This window comes from Nelumbo nucifera, chromosome 1 (genome assembly GCF_055504915.1).
Source record: "Nelumbo nucifera cultivar China Antique chromosome 1, China Antique-T2T, whole genome shotgun sequence".
Lineage (NCBI taxonomy): Eukaryota > Viridiplantae > Streptophyta > Magnoliopsida > Proteales > Nelumbonaceae > Nelumbo > Nelumbo nucifera.
In genome coordinates this window covers 164425020-164441552 of record NC_142649.1, presented here as the reverse complement: position 1 = coordinate 164441552, position 16533 = coordinate 164425020, and positions in this window count along the sequence as shown.

Below are 16533 nucleotides of genomic sequence, written 5' to 3'. Positions count from 1 at the left end.
GATACTTGAGGTTGGCAGCGGGTTGGTGGTGAATATTGGCATGCCTCTGGCATTTGTCGCATTTTCTAACAAGCTCAATAGCATCTGCTTTCATTATTGGCCAATAATACCCCTGTTGAAGTGCCTTCTGGGCGAGGGCTCTGCCCCCCAAGTGTCCGCCGCACAACCCCTCATGAGTGTCACGGAGTACGAGCTCGGCTTCGGTGGGTCGCAAGCAATGCATGTAGGGGAGCATGTAAGATCTCTGGTATAGCCGTTCGTCTATCATGACGTATTTGGCTGTCTGGCATTGTACCCTTTTGGCTGCATTGCGATCCGTAGGGAGGGTCCCGTTAGCAAGAAGCTCGTGAGCGGGTCAATCCAGCTCTGCTCTGCTTGAACGACAGGAGCGACCTCCTCTGCCCCCCCGAGAATGCTACGCCGAGGCAAGTCCTCTATGTACACGGTTCTCATGGCGATGTTGCTGGCGCTAGCTAATCTGGACACGGCATCGGCCTCGGCATTCTCCGACCTTGGGATTTGCCTGATAAAGTGTGATTGGAAATTGAGTAGGGCCTTTCTGACTTTGGCTAAGTAGGCGATCATGGTTGGCTCGCGAGCTTCGTACTTGCCGATGCCCTGGTTGACCACAAGCTGGGAGTCGTTGCAGATAACGATGTGCTTGGCTTTTACTTCTCTGGCTAGAGCTAGTCCAGCTATCAACGCCTCATACTCCGCTTCATTGTTAGATGCCGCAAACTCGAAGCGTAGCGCGTACTCCAGTTTCATGCCACTTGGGTCGTGCAGAACTATTCCGGCTCCGCTGCCCTGCTGGTTCAAGGAGCCGACTACGTGAAGGATCCAGGGCTCCTCATCCCAGCTCGGGCTTGGCCGAACTAGGAGAGATGCCACATTGGTTGCTACCTCACGGGGCTCAGACTCGACTGGCCTGTGAGCTTCGGGCTCACCCGAGTTGGGAGCCTCGTACACAACCGGCCTGGGGGCTTCGGAGCTGAATGTGCACTCGGCGATGAAATCTGCTAAGGCTTGGGCATTAATGGCAGTTCACGGCTTGTACTGGAGATCGTACTCGCTGAGCTCAACAGCCCACTTCGTCAACCAACCAGAGACCTCGGGCTTAAGTAAGACTTGCCTCAGAGGTTTATCGGTGAGAACGATAACGGTGTGAGCCTAGAAGTACGGGCGGAGCTTCCGAGCTGCAATTACCAGTGCGTACGCTAGCTTTTCTATCTCCGGGTATCTCGTCTCTACTCCCTGCAATACTTTACTAACATAATAGATGGGCCGCTGAACCCGATCTTCCTCTTTTATTAGAACCGAACTGACCACTTCGTCGCTTGCCGAGAGGTACAGTCCCAAAACATCGCCCTCCTCGGGCCGGGTTAAGATCGACACACTAGCGAGGTATTTCTTGAGCTCGTCGAACGCGAGCTGACAGTCTTGGGTCCACTCGAACCCTTTGCTCTTGATTGCCTTAAAGAATGGCAGACAGCGGTCCGCCGATTTGGACATGAAGCGGCTCAGGGCGGCTATGCGGCCATTCAACCTCTAAACCTCCTTCAACTTACGGGGTGGTCTCATGTCTAAGATGGCCTTAACCTTACCCGGGTTGGCTTCAATGCCGCGCCGGTTAACGATGTATCTTAGGAACTTGCCCGAGGTCACACCGAATACACACTTATTCGGGTTCAGTCTCATATTAAACTTACGCAAGATTTCAAAAACTGAATGCAAATCTTGTATTAATTCATGTGAGAATTGAGTTTTGACGACCATGTCGTCTACATAGCATTCTACTTTTCTGCCATTTAACGACACAAACAATTTATTTACAAGCCTTTGAAAGGTTGCCCCTGCATTTTTTAAACCGAAGGGCATAACCTTGTAACAGTATAAACCGAACTCCATGATGAAGGCAGTCTTTTCTTCATTCGCAGGGTCCATCTTGATTTGGTTATAGCCCGAATAGGCATCCAAGAAACTTAGCAACTCATGCCCTGAGGTTGCGTCCACCAAGCGGTCAATTCTGGGGAGTGGGAAACAGTCTTTTGGGCAAGCCCAGTTCAGCTCGGTGTAGTCGACGCACATGCACCATTTGCCGTTGGCCTTTTTAACCAGGACGGGGTTGGCTACCCAACTCGGGTAATGGACTTCTCTTATGAAGTCAGTTGCGAGGAGCTTCTCGACCTCCACGTCGACCGCTTTCCACCTCTCCGGGGCTAAGTTGCGTTTCTTCTGTCTAACGGGCCTAACTACAGGATCAGTATTCAGCTTGTGAGTTATAAGGTCGGGGTCTATACCGGGCAACTCTGTCGTGGACCATGCAAAAATATCTAAATTTTGAAGTAAGAAACTTACCAGTTCGGATCGTAGAGGTTCCTAGACGGAAGCACCGATCTGAAGCATCCGAGTTGGGTCTGCCGTTGAGGTCGAAACTGCGACTATTTCTTCTGTGGGCGCGGCTCGCTCTTCGCCTTGCTCCGTGGGCCGCTCCAGTTCGAGGTTGTCCGCCACCTTGGTTTTCCCCTTCAGGGCGGCAACATAGCACTTGCGGGACTCGAGTTGGTCGCCCCGCGCTACCCCCACACCGAAATCTATTGGGAACTTCATAGCCAAATGGTAAGTGGAGACCACCGCCCATAGGACATGGATGATTGGTCAACCTATTATGGCATTGTAGGGGGAGGGGGTCGCGACCACCAGGAAGTCGTGTTTGAAACTGACCACACAAGGCCATGTGCCGACTTCTACAGGTACTGTTATTTTCCCAAGGGGACGAACTTCTTCTCCATTGAAGCCCACCAAAGGAGTGTCTGTAGGCTTCAGGTCGCTTCACTGCAACTGAAGCTAGTTGAACGCAGCTTTGAAAAGGATGTCGGCTAAGCTGCCCGTGTCAACGAGTACGCGCCTAACCTCGAAGTCGTTGATTCTTAGCTTTATTATGAGCGCATCATCGTGGGGATAGTGAACCCTTAGTGCATCATCTTCTGTGAAGAAAATTGGGTCTCCCGTCTTCGGCCGCTTTGGGGGGTTCTGCTCTTCCCGGGTGGCCTCACGAACTGACGTCCAAGCTTCTGTTGAAGTGCAACCCGCAACGATCGAACCTCTCACTATCATGTGGATGGTCCCCCGAACTGGCCTCTCCTCCGGAGGCTGCCTCTGCGGTTGTTCGGCTGGCCTGCTGCTGGACTCGGGAGCATCCTTACTGTGCTCCCCTTGCCGACCTGCTCTATTACTATTGTTATTATTATTTTGTACAAAGTTTCTCAAATATCCACGACAGATGAGCTCCTCTATCTCGTCGCGGAGGTTTTTACAACTCTCGGTACTGTGACCGTGATCTTTGTGAAAACTGCAATACAGACTCTTATTTCTTTCATTGGGATTCCCCTCAGACGGGGTGGCCATTTCACGTACGGGGCGTCCTTGATCGCCATTAGGATTTTGGCCCGCTTCGTGTTCAGTGGAGTGTAATCAGTTCGGTCTACCGCGGGAGCTCGGAATGACTGTCCCGGCTTTGCTCCCTGAGCTGCATCCTTTTTCCTTCGGTTGTCCCCTTGACTGGAAGGCTCTCCCTCTCTCTTTCTTTTTTCGGGCGCGCCCTTTCCCTTCTGGTTGATCTCCTCTTCGATGGCTATGAACTTGTCCGCAAGCTTCAGAAACTCGGTTATGGTCGTGGGTTGGTTGACGACCATGTGCCACTTGAACTCTTTGTGTGTCACGCCCTTCTTGGTTGCTGCAAGGCGTACGGCGGGGTCCAGGCGCGGTATCTTTATACAAGCATCGTTGAACCGCTTGATATAGCCCCGGATGGACTCTCCCTCTCCTTGCACTATGTTGAGGAGGCTTTCTTCAGTTCACGGGCACCGTTTTCTGGTGACGAAGTGGAACGTGAAGGCTTGTGCGAACTACGCCCAACTTCTTATCGACCCAAGTGCCAAGTTCCAGTACCACGTGCGGGTTGCTCCCCTAAAAGTAGTGGAGAAGGCCATGCACATGCACGACTCACTGGCTCTCGCCAGGTGCATCTGTGACTGAAAGGCATCTACGTGATCATTTGGGTCAAACGACCCGTCATACTTGTCAAGAGGGGGAAGCTTGAAATCTTCAGGCATTGGGACTGCCAGTAGTTCGGGAGATAGGGGGATTGAACTGAAAGAATGAGCGCTTTGACCTCGCCCGAGCTTACCTCTTCTTTGCCTCCGAGCTCGGGTAGGTCGCGGGTAGTAGACCGGCGAGCTCGGCGACGGCGTCTCTGCTTTCTGGCGGGCTCAGCATTCGTGCTGCTCGCTTCTGTACTGTCAGAAATGGTGTGTGCAGAAAATATCTCAGGCTGCTGGTGATGACTTCGGACAGAGGGTTCTTGCTTGGAACCTGCGGCCAGGGCTTCGAATCGGTTTTCTAGGAATGGAGTACCGGGCCTTGAGGGTTGAGGTGATGTGGGCCTGCTGAGCTGAGGTCCTCTCGTCCTGTCAGCCCGTGGTGAGGTCGGGGCAGCTAGTCTTTCTTGTCTACCGTGGGTGGAGGCCTGGCTCCTTGAAGGGTTCTGGGGGGACTCTCCTCGGCGAGGTGGGCACTCTTCCTGACCTAACTCGCTGCGAGACCGAGTGCCGAGGGGGAAGCTATGATTGCTAAAGCTGAGGTTGAGGCAACTGGGGAAACTACTGCTGATACTGGTACTGGGAGACCTGGTGCAGCATATGCTGTTGATAGAGCTGAAGTTGCTGGAACTGCTGCATTTGGGCCTGCATGGCCCGTATGCACTGTGTCAAGTCCTCTAGTTGGTTCGTGCTGGCCGCTGGGGGCACGACTAAAGGTTCGGTGAACGTCGTTCCGACCGTAGCGGGGAGTGGTGCGATGATGGGTGTCACTGCAAGAGGCACATTCAAGCTGAGAATTCCATCCACTGAGAGGGGAACGGTAAACTGTCCAATGCAGACAGTAGGAAGCTGGGGTTGTTCCCTGGAGTTATCCATTTCTGTGTTTCGTTCGATGTTGCTGGAGGAAGCCATGAGTGTTGAATTTTTTCAAGGAAAAAAAGAGCTGTGAAAGTTTAGGGAGAAAGGCCTTTTGAAGCGTTTCCCACAGATGGCGCCAAATGATGTTGCACGATCCGATCACTCCTAGCTGGCACTCGCGTGGCTCCTGAGAGGTACCTGAGACAAGAGGAAAGAGGAAGAGCTCCCGGGGGGGTTTCCCGTCGGGAACGCTCCGATGATTAAGTCAGTACTGTGCACAAGAAGAGAAGGAAAACGAAAGGCTAAGAGTGAAGGTTGCGCAAGTGATTCAAAGATACCTTGTTCCTTGAGAATGATCCCCTTATAACCGAATTCCATTGCTTCAGGCCCTCTGACTTCTGACAGGGCAGGTATAACCGCCACTATCAGCCTGCCACAGCCATTACAGGCAAGGCTGAGGTGGCACGCGCGGAGTCGTTGTTGCAGGGTACGTGCCTGTCAGGCGCGAGACACCTTTCTGAAGGCGACAGGCGCGGCGCTATTTGACGAGGGACATGTCTGCTCTCCATAGATTTGTCGGGTACGGCGGTCGAGCGGGAAGCTTTCCTGTGGTATACTGAACTGCCCTTCTGCGAATCACCCTGAGCTGGGCTGTCTCTTGAGTGACGAGCTGCCTGTAGCAGGTTATGCCGAGCTGACTGACCCGAGGTGTCCATGCCTCGGGGTGTCCAGAGATGGATCGGTGCGTTCTTGCCTGGGAGTGGCCCGAGGTTCATTGGGGGTAGCTCGGGCCTTAAGAGAGGTTAGAACGTTCTGAAGTGCCTTAACCCCGGGGAGGAGGTGCGGATAAGGCGGCTCCCGGCGAGTAGTTTACCCGTCGAGTTTCCGAGCTGTACTCGGTGGGACTTTCCCTCCGAGTTGTATTCACGCTCGTTGCGCTGTCATGCTGAGTCACTGTTTGAGCAAGGTCACGCCCACGTGTACCCGTGCTGCAAGGTCGGGCCAAATCACCCTCCATCAAATACCTTCCCTAAATTTTTGAGAAATTCAACAAAAACCTCCATTCCATTACTGTCCCAGGCGGAAACGTTAGATTGGTGCACCTGTTTTTTCCAAATACCCATTCTACCCTTTTATAAATTATTTTACATATAAAATTATTGAAATAACCCCATTTTAACTCAACATAAACCTCTTTTAATGGTCATTTTAGTAATTTTACATACAAAATTACTGAAAATGTGTTTTCTTATTGAATTAAAATGAGATTATTTTAGTAATTTTGTATGTAAAATGATTTATAAAAGGGTAGAATGGATATTTGGAAAAAAATTGGAGCATCAGTCTAACGTTTTCCATCTGGGACCGTGGCAGAATCGAGGCTTTTGTCAAGTTTCTGAAAAGTTCAAGAGAGAGGTATTTGTTAAAATAAAACTATAGATGTTGGAACAACAGAAAGATTAACTCCATTTTTCCTTTTATAGCTTAGTAAATTCTTGAGATTATCCTCCCTCTAAACCATTGGGATGATAAAATCATTTGGATAGGAAGCAAAAATGGAAAATTTACTGTTCGTTCAGCTTATTTCTTTGACAAACAGCTTACGGAGATACAGAAAAATAACTATCAAAGTGCTGAAGAGGAGAAAGAAAACTCGAAACTAATTTGGAATCTCTCATTAGAACCTAAGATTAAGCATCTCATCTAGAGATGCTGTAAGGGAGGGGTAGCTATAAAGAGTCCTTATTTAGAAGGGGTATTATAAACTCAGATTTGTGACAGATGTAACAGCGCCCCTGAATCACTACTATATGCACTCCTCTTATGCAGTAAACCCAGATGCATTTGGCTGGGTTCGTGTTTGGGCATTAACCTTGAAAATGCAAACACCTTTCAGTCCTTTGGGGACTGGTTTTCAAACATCACTCTTGGTGCTAGAAAGGAAAATTTGGACCTAATAGCAAATATTTGTATAGTTCTTTGAGAAATTTGGAAGGATAGGAATTCTTTCTATTTTAAAATTCTGATCAATGTCCTTTTATTGTTTTAGATCATATACACATGTCAATAGTGAAGAGATCTCTTCTGTTACAGCAAAGATTAGTAGACTCATCAAAGGATGAGAATGTCAGCTCTCAAACTGTTTGGAGGCCTCCTGAGGCTGGTTTTTGGAAGATTAATATTGATGCAGGTTTTGGGTTGCAGAACAGTACGACCTTTGGCTTCATTTTGAGATTTTAAAGGTTTTGTGTGGGGAGCTAGCTTTGGTCAATCCTCATCTCACTCTCCACTGATTGCATAAGCAAAAGCCTTATTAGAAGCAAAGTTTTTTGCAGCAGATTACAAATTGAACAATGTATTTTTTGAATCTGACTCTGCTATGCTAATTAAACATTTGACTGAAGAAATTGTTGATGATCACCCTGAAATTATGTTTTTTCTTGCAGAGATATTAAAGCCATTGCAACAAGGAGATCCTTTAAGTTCGGTTTCTGTTCAAGAAAAGCTAATAAGGCAGCTCATGATACGGCAAAGTGTGGGTGGACGAAGTTTTTCAAATCTGTGTGAAATCCCAATGGGCATTTCTGAAGCCTCTGCTAAAGACTTTATTGAATGTCATGTAACTAGCTGCTTAGGTTTTCTTTATTTCTGTTTTGCTGTTTTGTTTTTCTTGTTTTTGTGTTGCTGTTGCGTTTCTGTTGTTTGTCTTTGTCTCTTAATGAAATTATTTTTCTACCCAAAAAAAACTTTTTTTTAGTTGTGTATTTAAAACAAGGTTTTTACCGGACAGGAAACCGTTCTGGGTCCGGTTCTCAGATTGAACGGTCTGACTATCCATTCCAAATGGTTAACCCACTCTAACAAAAATAAAAAAATAAAAAAAAGGCCAAAAACTATTGTCTAGGTTGATGGCAACAGTTCGACTGCCCGGATCAACGGTTTATTGATCAAATCAGTGATTTTTGGCCAAAAAACGGTTTTAAGGTAAAATGAAACCAGTCAGGTAATCATTTCCCGGTTTGTTTATCCAACCGTCCAGTCTGACCCGATTTTGAAAACTATAATTTACAATATTTTTATATATTTTCATCATGAGATATTTCGAAAGCACGGCTGTAAGGAGCTGAAGACGATGACTCGGTGAGAGGACGGCCAAATCCGATGTGTCTTATTTGCGTCGGCGAAGAGAAAGAAACTTGAAGAAACAAGACCACACAAACACCAAGAGACAAGACACAGACACGATCAACCCATAACACCGTCCCTTGCATTAGACCAGTCTCACAACTCAAGTCATCATGGGAAAAACATGGAAAAACTAGGACATAGCTAAACAACAAATACAGAGCTGGCTGCTGGCACACAACTTTTATTTTATTTGGAGTTCTTTATCTAGGAATTTTATCACCCTTTTTTGCTTTTTTTTTTTTTTTTTGTTATTGTTCTTATATGGGCATTCTTATTCAGATGCCATGGTTCTAGTTTTCCGCTTTAGATCTTTTGTGGATTTTTTCTTGTTTCTCTCTATTGCAAACTTCTTTTTTTAGTTTCTTTTCAAAGAAAATATATGTTCTCAAATTATATTCTTTCATGAAATATTTTTTTTCTTGGCTTCATTTGATCATTGTAAGGGGTTGTGATTGTGATTCATAACCAAATCCTCAGTTTTTTTTCCTTTCGGGGCAAGATTTTCCCCTGCAACATCCCACTTTGTTGGTTGCTTTCCCACTTCACTTGGCTTTTGCTTCTATGCATGTGCCAATGTCATGGAAAATTGTTGAGAGAATATCCTAGCCCAAAGTGATAACATTGCCTTACCATATATATATATATAGTTCAATGATATAAACATTGCCTTATCTTCCTCAATTTTCTAAGACTATGGGCAGCTGAGTTCTTTTCACAATGAATATAAACATTGGCCTTACTTACATGCATAATATCATAAAATATAAAAACATCCCTTGGGTTTTCAAACAATTGTATAAATTATGGTTTTTAAAACTGAATCGGTCAGGGGTCCGGTTATTGGTTTGAACGGCCAGTCCATTCTGACAAAAAAATTAAATAAAATTAAAAAAACTAGAAAATAGTCAAAATCGTTCGAACAATTCGAATGGCTTAAACGGTTAATTGGCCGATTCAACGGTTAGCTGACCAAAATCAATGGTTTTGGGGAAAAAAGCGGTTTGGGGGAAAAACGGAACCGGTCAGGTGACTGGTTCCCGATTTTTCCAGTCTAATCGTCCGGTCTGGTCCGGTTTTGAAAACCATGGTATAAACCTCTCGTGTTTTGATTTTAACATAAACCTCTGCTAATGTTTTGAAAAATGGTATAGGTACCTCCCTTCCCATTAGTTTTCCGATAAAAATGCTGACATGCCATTCTAATTTTGCTGAAATACCAAATTTATCCTTGACTAATTTTGTTTAGATGTGTATTTATTAAAAGGGATTTTTAGAACGCACTCCACCTCAGAATTCAAATTTGAACTGCAGACCTACAATAGTTCAGTTTTATAAACAGCTCCACTTATAACACCCATACTTGTCCGTAAATTGGCATCAATTCTAAACTGGCACCTACCCTGAACTGTACGATTGAGTTGGGATTTCTGGGGTGGACTGAACGGTAAAAACCCCTTATTAAAATATCCCAAAACAGACTAAATTTTGGTTCCACAAGTATGAATTTGATGAAGCTTCATCTGTAATTGAGATATTTTTACTCTCGATAGGATTAGGGGTGTCCATGGTCCGGTTAACCGAACCATGGCCTCTTTTTGTAAACCGAACCAGTGGTACCAGTTTTTTCATTTCGCCAAACCGAAACCGAACCGGTACCACTGGTTAACCAGTCCGCCGGTTTCGGTTTTTGACCAGTTTGGTTCTTCGGTTTTTCGGTTTTTATATTTATAATATATATTATATAAATATATGTATAATATTATATTATAAATAATAAATGATATATAATATATTTTAAATATTTTAAAAATATATAATATATTTGTAAATAGATCATTATAAATATAATTTAAGTATATATTTATATATGATGAATATATATTTATATAGAATACATAGAAAATATGTGACATATATTAAAAATATATATAAAATATACATATAAATATATATACTGGTCGGTTCAGTTAACCGTTGATTTTTTTATAGGTTAACCAAAAACCGAACCGGTCCTTCAGTTTTTCAAAAATTCCGAACTGGAACCGAACCGAACCTACCGGTTCGGTTAACCGCATTTTGTGGTTCAGTTCGGTTTTTCGGTTTTTCATGGACACCCCTAGGTAGGATTCAACTTTGTTAATCAACCCATTGTCCGTTCTAGCATTTCAACAACTTGAATGGGTTTGGTTAATGACATAGTCTTTTAAAAACAAAGTTCTTCCCCAAAATCACTAAGCATAAAAGTTTCAGGCTTTCAGACATATGAAACAACTCTTCTCATTTAGGCTATGTTTGGTTTCAAGGAAAAAGTAGGGAAAGGAAGGGAAAGGTAAGGAAGTCTTTACAAATCTTGTATAGGTTTTCCTTCCTTTCCTTATCTTTTCTTTGAAACCAAATATAGCCTTAATTCTCCTGTAGAGATATTGGGATTTTCAGCGCTAGAATTCCGACAATTCATCCATTAGATTAGGCTCTGTTTGGGAAGAGCATAAATACAAACTTGTACAATGCAAATACAAGGTTTAGAAATATTTCATGAGATTGCACTCTTCCCAAGACCCAAGGGTTAAAATAACCACTGTGGTATGCAGATGGGTATGTCTACCACTAAGGCTCAGTTTGGAAGGAGTACAAATACAAATATGTACAGTACAAAACCCTGTATTTCATATTATTTTGTATGTACTTGCTCTGTACATATTTGTATTTGTACTCCTTCCAAACACAGCCTAATGGAATTGTTTTGCTTTTTTCAGAGATTGGACTCTACATAATAACCCTTTTTTCCTTGTGTAGATGGAGATGATGAGGTATTGATCAAGAAACTTCTTGATAGTGGATTATGAATTCTGCCAATATAGTGTGGAACTATAGCGCTGAAATAATTTTTCCATTAGGCTGCATTTGGAAACGATGCAAATGGAGTGTAAATCCCGGTTCAAGGTAAATATGTAATCTGGTTCTTGTGTTTGGCAACATTACTTTTATGCATTGACAACTGACAGAAAACACATTTTCCGATGCATATTTACATTGATAATAAGATGTAAAAGTATATCAATAAAAAACTAAAAAAGAAGTAAATTTGCATTCAAATGGCCTTTTGATAAAAAATGCATATACTTTATTGGAATTTGTGTTTACATACAATTACAACTAAAAGTCTATTTGGTAAGAAGGTAAATTTGTCGGTACAAAACTATTCCAACTTTACAATTTATATAGACCGTTTTATACTCTATATATTTGCATTCACACTTATTTGCATCATTTCCAAATGCAGCATTAGTATTATATAAAACATACAGATGCAAATATAAAAAATCTTCTATACCAAAATGATATTGACCGTTAGTAAAGATGGTTGTCAGTAACTCAGTATAGATAGGTTTTTAGCAATGGGGTTTTACTTCCATTGGTATTATATGAGACATAGTGACAAATGAAAATATCTATCAGTAAGAACTGTCCATACCAACAAAATTTGATTGTCAGTAGTAAAGATAAGCATTGGTATATGTAATTATTGTGCTTAAGCACAATTTAAACCTATTTGCACTGTATATATTTGTATTTGTACTGTTTCCAAACTGAGCCTTAGACTGTGTTTGATTGCATTGTAAATAAATTTGTACTGGTGCAAAACCATGGCAATGCAAATGCTTTGAGTGTAAATTCAGACCTATTTTTGTTTCAAATGTTAACTTATTTTGATTGGTTTCAGTATAAATGAAGTAAATTAAGACTTGAAGCAGAATAAAGTAAAATCCAAAACAAAATTAAATGAGGACTTGCATTTTTTACATTTGCACTCCCATACATTTGTATTAATGCAAATAAAATTGCACTACAACTAAACACAACTTGTATTAATCCAAAACAAAAAAAAAATATGCAAATAAAAAATTGCATTTTTTATCGACAACAAAGCATCAACATGCAGTAATACAAACACACAAATTCAAGGCACATCAAGTATGAAATAAGGCCCTTTAGAAGTTAGATATAACAAGCTTGATCAGAGGACAGAACTAAAATATGCACAGATGATCTTGACAATGGGGTGAAGTAGCAGCAAAAGGAGAGAAATCATTTAATTTGATGGGGAATGATATAAGAATGGCATCAGAGGACTGTACGTACGAGAACAAGAAGGAGAAGGATGACGAAGACTATGAGGTTGAAGGTAAGAAAAGGAAGAGTTTGGAAACAAAACATTTTTCTATAACAAGAGGAGAGAAATCAACCTCATTGAGTGGCTTTAGGTCTTGTTCTTCTTCTTCTTCTGGGATAATATAAAGCCATCGGTGATGATGATTTTTTTTTCATCAAAGAATGTTTGGGATGAAGCATAAAAAAAGGAAAACAGTAAATCTACTTCTTTCTGTTTTTGTCAGGCAGCAGAGTAGAGAGGGGTAGAATTGATATTTTAAATTATGCTATACAATAAAATGGTATTTTCGTAATTTTAATGTCACCATTAATACAAAAGTAATCAACTAACCGAAGGGAGATATTTGCACTTTTTTTTTCTCAAACATTAGGGAGATTCTTCTTATGATCAAAATAGGGGAAAGGGAAGGTTTTTATATCTATCTATCTATCTACCTATATAATGATAATATGGTATCACAGCATAAGAAAGCAAGGGTGCACTTGGTCTATAAGACTATAACCATGCAGATTCACAATAATGTTCACTCCATTGCTTCGATGAGATGGAGGGCACCCCACAGCACATCCCAACCATGTATTGGGAACATCTCTCCTATTTTCCATTGGGAAATGTTCCCAATACACAATTGGGATGTGCTGTGGCTCACTTGTGGGGCATAGATGTGGATTCCTGCTTCCACAAAGCCCTCATTATCAACCTCTCCTATGCCTATCACTTTATTGGGCAACTAATATTCACCATTAGTTTTGATGGATCAAACTAAATCCTTTGGCAGTTCTAGGTTGAAAATGCACAAATTATCCTAACGTACTGGCTATGTTTGTGGACTTTTTTCTTTATCCATTGAAAATCATTGCTACACAAGAAAACGAGATTAACCCAATATATACTAGGGATATTATCTAAAACTCATCATGACTTTTTTCATATTTCTCTTAAATTCATCATGATTTTTTAAGACCTCTAGATAGCCCATTGTCAGTGAGTTTTATTGTCTAAAATTCACCTTCCATTAGATTTCCCATAAATTCTATACATTGGTGCTGATTATTAACTGAGGTTGTCCACATAAGCACTTAACTATTTTACATAACTAAACTACCCTTAAATGGACAATTAAACTTGTTAAATATTTTTCATGACAAAATTACACTTGACTTGAAGCACCTAGCCTACAAAATTTAGTATATATATCCACATAGGCCTAGGCTGGTTCAAAGTCTGGCTATGGCTCAACCCACCCAACCCATGATCACCCCTAAGTTCAACAGTCCCATCTTAATTAAATAAAGGAATACATATATCTAATTAGTATAGTAGTTAGGGATAATTTTGTCATAAAAACATTTAATAAGGTTGACTAGTCATTCATAATTAGTTTGGTAATGTAAAATACTTAAATACTTACGCGGACAACTTCCATTAGTGACCACTAGTGGTCCCTAACAGTGATCTAATGGAAACCTGAACAGAAGGTGAGTCAAAATTCACCGATAAGGGCCTTTTAGAGGGTTTAAAAAGTCATGGTGAATTTAAGAAAAATGCTAAAAAGTTATGATGAATTTTAGATAATAACCCAATATACTGCTTTTGGTAAACAAGATCTTCCATGGTTGAGTTGGTTGTTAGCTCCGCTGATTAAATTTGTCAAGTTTGGACAAGATCTACAAGTCATCAAGTTTGGACAACTTTGTAGCAGATTTTCTCTTTTACCTCTCGAGGTGTTAGTCTAAGACATGATCTTGCACTACTCCGCAAAGGAGATAAGTCTATTGTGGTTTATTTTCAAGAGATCAAAGTTTTGGCAGACAAATTGATGCCTAGATTTTAAATATCAACACGATAATACACCCAATATAGGGTGTATCATATTGATATTGTTGGCGGTTTTTTGCTACCTCCTGTTGTGTAGCCCATTACCCAAAAGAAAAATAAAACACATCATAAAGAATGGTTTCTTTTGAAGGATTAGAATATCAATATGGTAGCATTGCTTATCGATCGATATGATCTTACTTTTTTATTTAAAGTTTTAGAAGGATGAGATATCATATTTTCAAATGTTTTAAATATTGATGTATTGGCATATTCGTACATATTTGGGTGCACTAATATGGAAACAATACGGGATATATTGTATTAATGTTTTAACCCTTGGTCTTAAGTAAGATTTTTCATGCATGATCTAAGCAAGATTTGCCCCCAAAGCCCAAATCAATGGCATTTTTATTTGGGGCATAGTTTTGAAAACCAGACCAACTAGATGGTAAAACCATTTGACCCCAGAACTGGTGGTTCAAATCAAATCAAACTGGATTGGCGGTTTGAGTGTTAATAGAATTGACCTTAGTATATATAGTTTTAAACAAAATTGACATGCCAATTACAATGATCCATGGTGATTTAAAGGAGTTCACATTTGCACCCCACAAGGGGGTGTCCATAACGTTCCAAAGTACATCCCTGTAATGTATTGGGAACATCTCCCGATGATAGTACCAAAAATGATGATGTCATCATCGAGAGATGTTTCTAATACACGGCCAGAATGTGCTGTGGGACATTGTGAAGCACCCCTTGTGGAGATTGGGGCGCAGATCTGAATTCGAGTAAAAGACTATATTTGTTATTTATATAGGCATATATATGTTGTGTTGGCTTTTTAATTGGACCTAACATTAAACATCATATTTCTCATGCATTCTCGTTTTATACCAACCAAAAGCGCCCATTAGCTCTTAGCAATCCACCAACCAAATAGATTAACATATTACGAGCTATCCCACTTTCACTTATTCATGGTACATGGTGGATGGATGGTAAGTGATGAGGAGTGATTCGACCCTCTAGTGACATTACAACACGTGGTTTTACAAATCTGATGGGCAACAATTCAACTCCACATAAGCAGGCTTCAGAGATATGACAAACACCTTGCATCCATCATTGACTCCTCGGCCCCACCTCGGTAGGTCAGCCTACATCTAGATCGGCCAGTATCAGGTCGACGTATGAGGTGACTTACCTCTGCCAACTTAGTAGATAAGCGGCCCAGCCTCGGTAGGATGGACTGGAAATAGGTTGGTCGACGACAAGTTGACATAGGAGGTGACCTGACTCCACCAACCTAGTGAAGATTTAGCAGTGGCCTATGTGACGCAACGAACAACCTCCTCCTCAAGCAGGCAGCCACTTCTGCCCTTCTCAGGATCATGATGCCATGTTGTCGGAGCTAACTACTGCCTCGCCCACTTCGAGCGCGATCGGATAATCACTTCCCATTTATGCGGAGTCCACTTTGCACCTCCGAACCAAATGGGCCAAAGATCTCAGACATGCTTCATGGAGTTCACAGAGTGCCCTTCCATAGAAAAGGCACGTGCGATTCAACACTAACAACTCTCTTGCTCTCAAGCTTTTCGATTTTCACAACTCATCGCTGAATTAAGCATTGGAGTGCCCACCCCAAGTAAAGCAACCCAGACACTCTGATCTCTTCTTTTGCAGCTCAGCTAGGCAACCTACTCAATTTGGTGTCCGAGTTGTTTGCCAACAAAGAGCACCAGTCGTGCATCCTAAACTTCTTAATTTTTAAAACAAATGATTAGGTTCAAACCTTTTAGCTCACATTTTCTTTAAAATACGTGCAATAATATGTATAATAAATAATCATTAATTAACAAAGTGATAATTAAGTAATCTATGAAAATAAGATGTCATGAATTCAAATCTTATTAACAATATTTTAAAATTTCACTTATATATGAACCATGGCAATTTCACGTAAACGGGACCAGTTCATCGGTTTTTCATTTAAACTGGCTGATCAACCAGTTTTCAGCAGGTTTTAAACAAGTTTGGTTATTAGGGTACGACCAAACCAGTCAGGGCCCCGAGTCACGGTTCAACCAGTTCAACTGGCCAAATCCTTCCCCTTCTGTTGATTTTGTCAAATTATTAATTTTGTTTGTGTAATAGGATGTGATGTTTGGTGGCACCATTGTTTGTGTAATAGGATATGATGTTTGGTGGCACCAAGACCATGGTGTCAACAATCGAGTGGGTCTGAAATAAAGAGTTCAAGAGAGTAACTGAATAAACTTCGGGTTAACCAGTGAGGGCATCGAAACTCACCCTTGTAAACCTCCCTATAGATGGCCATGATGTTCTGATCATGGAAGGGAAGATAACCATCGAAACAAACAAAAT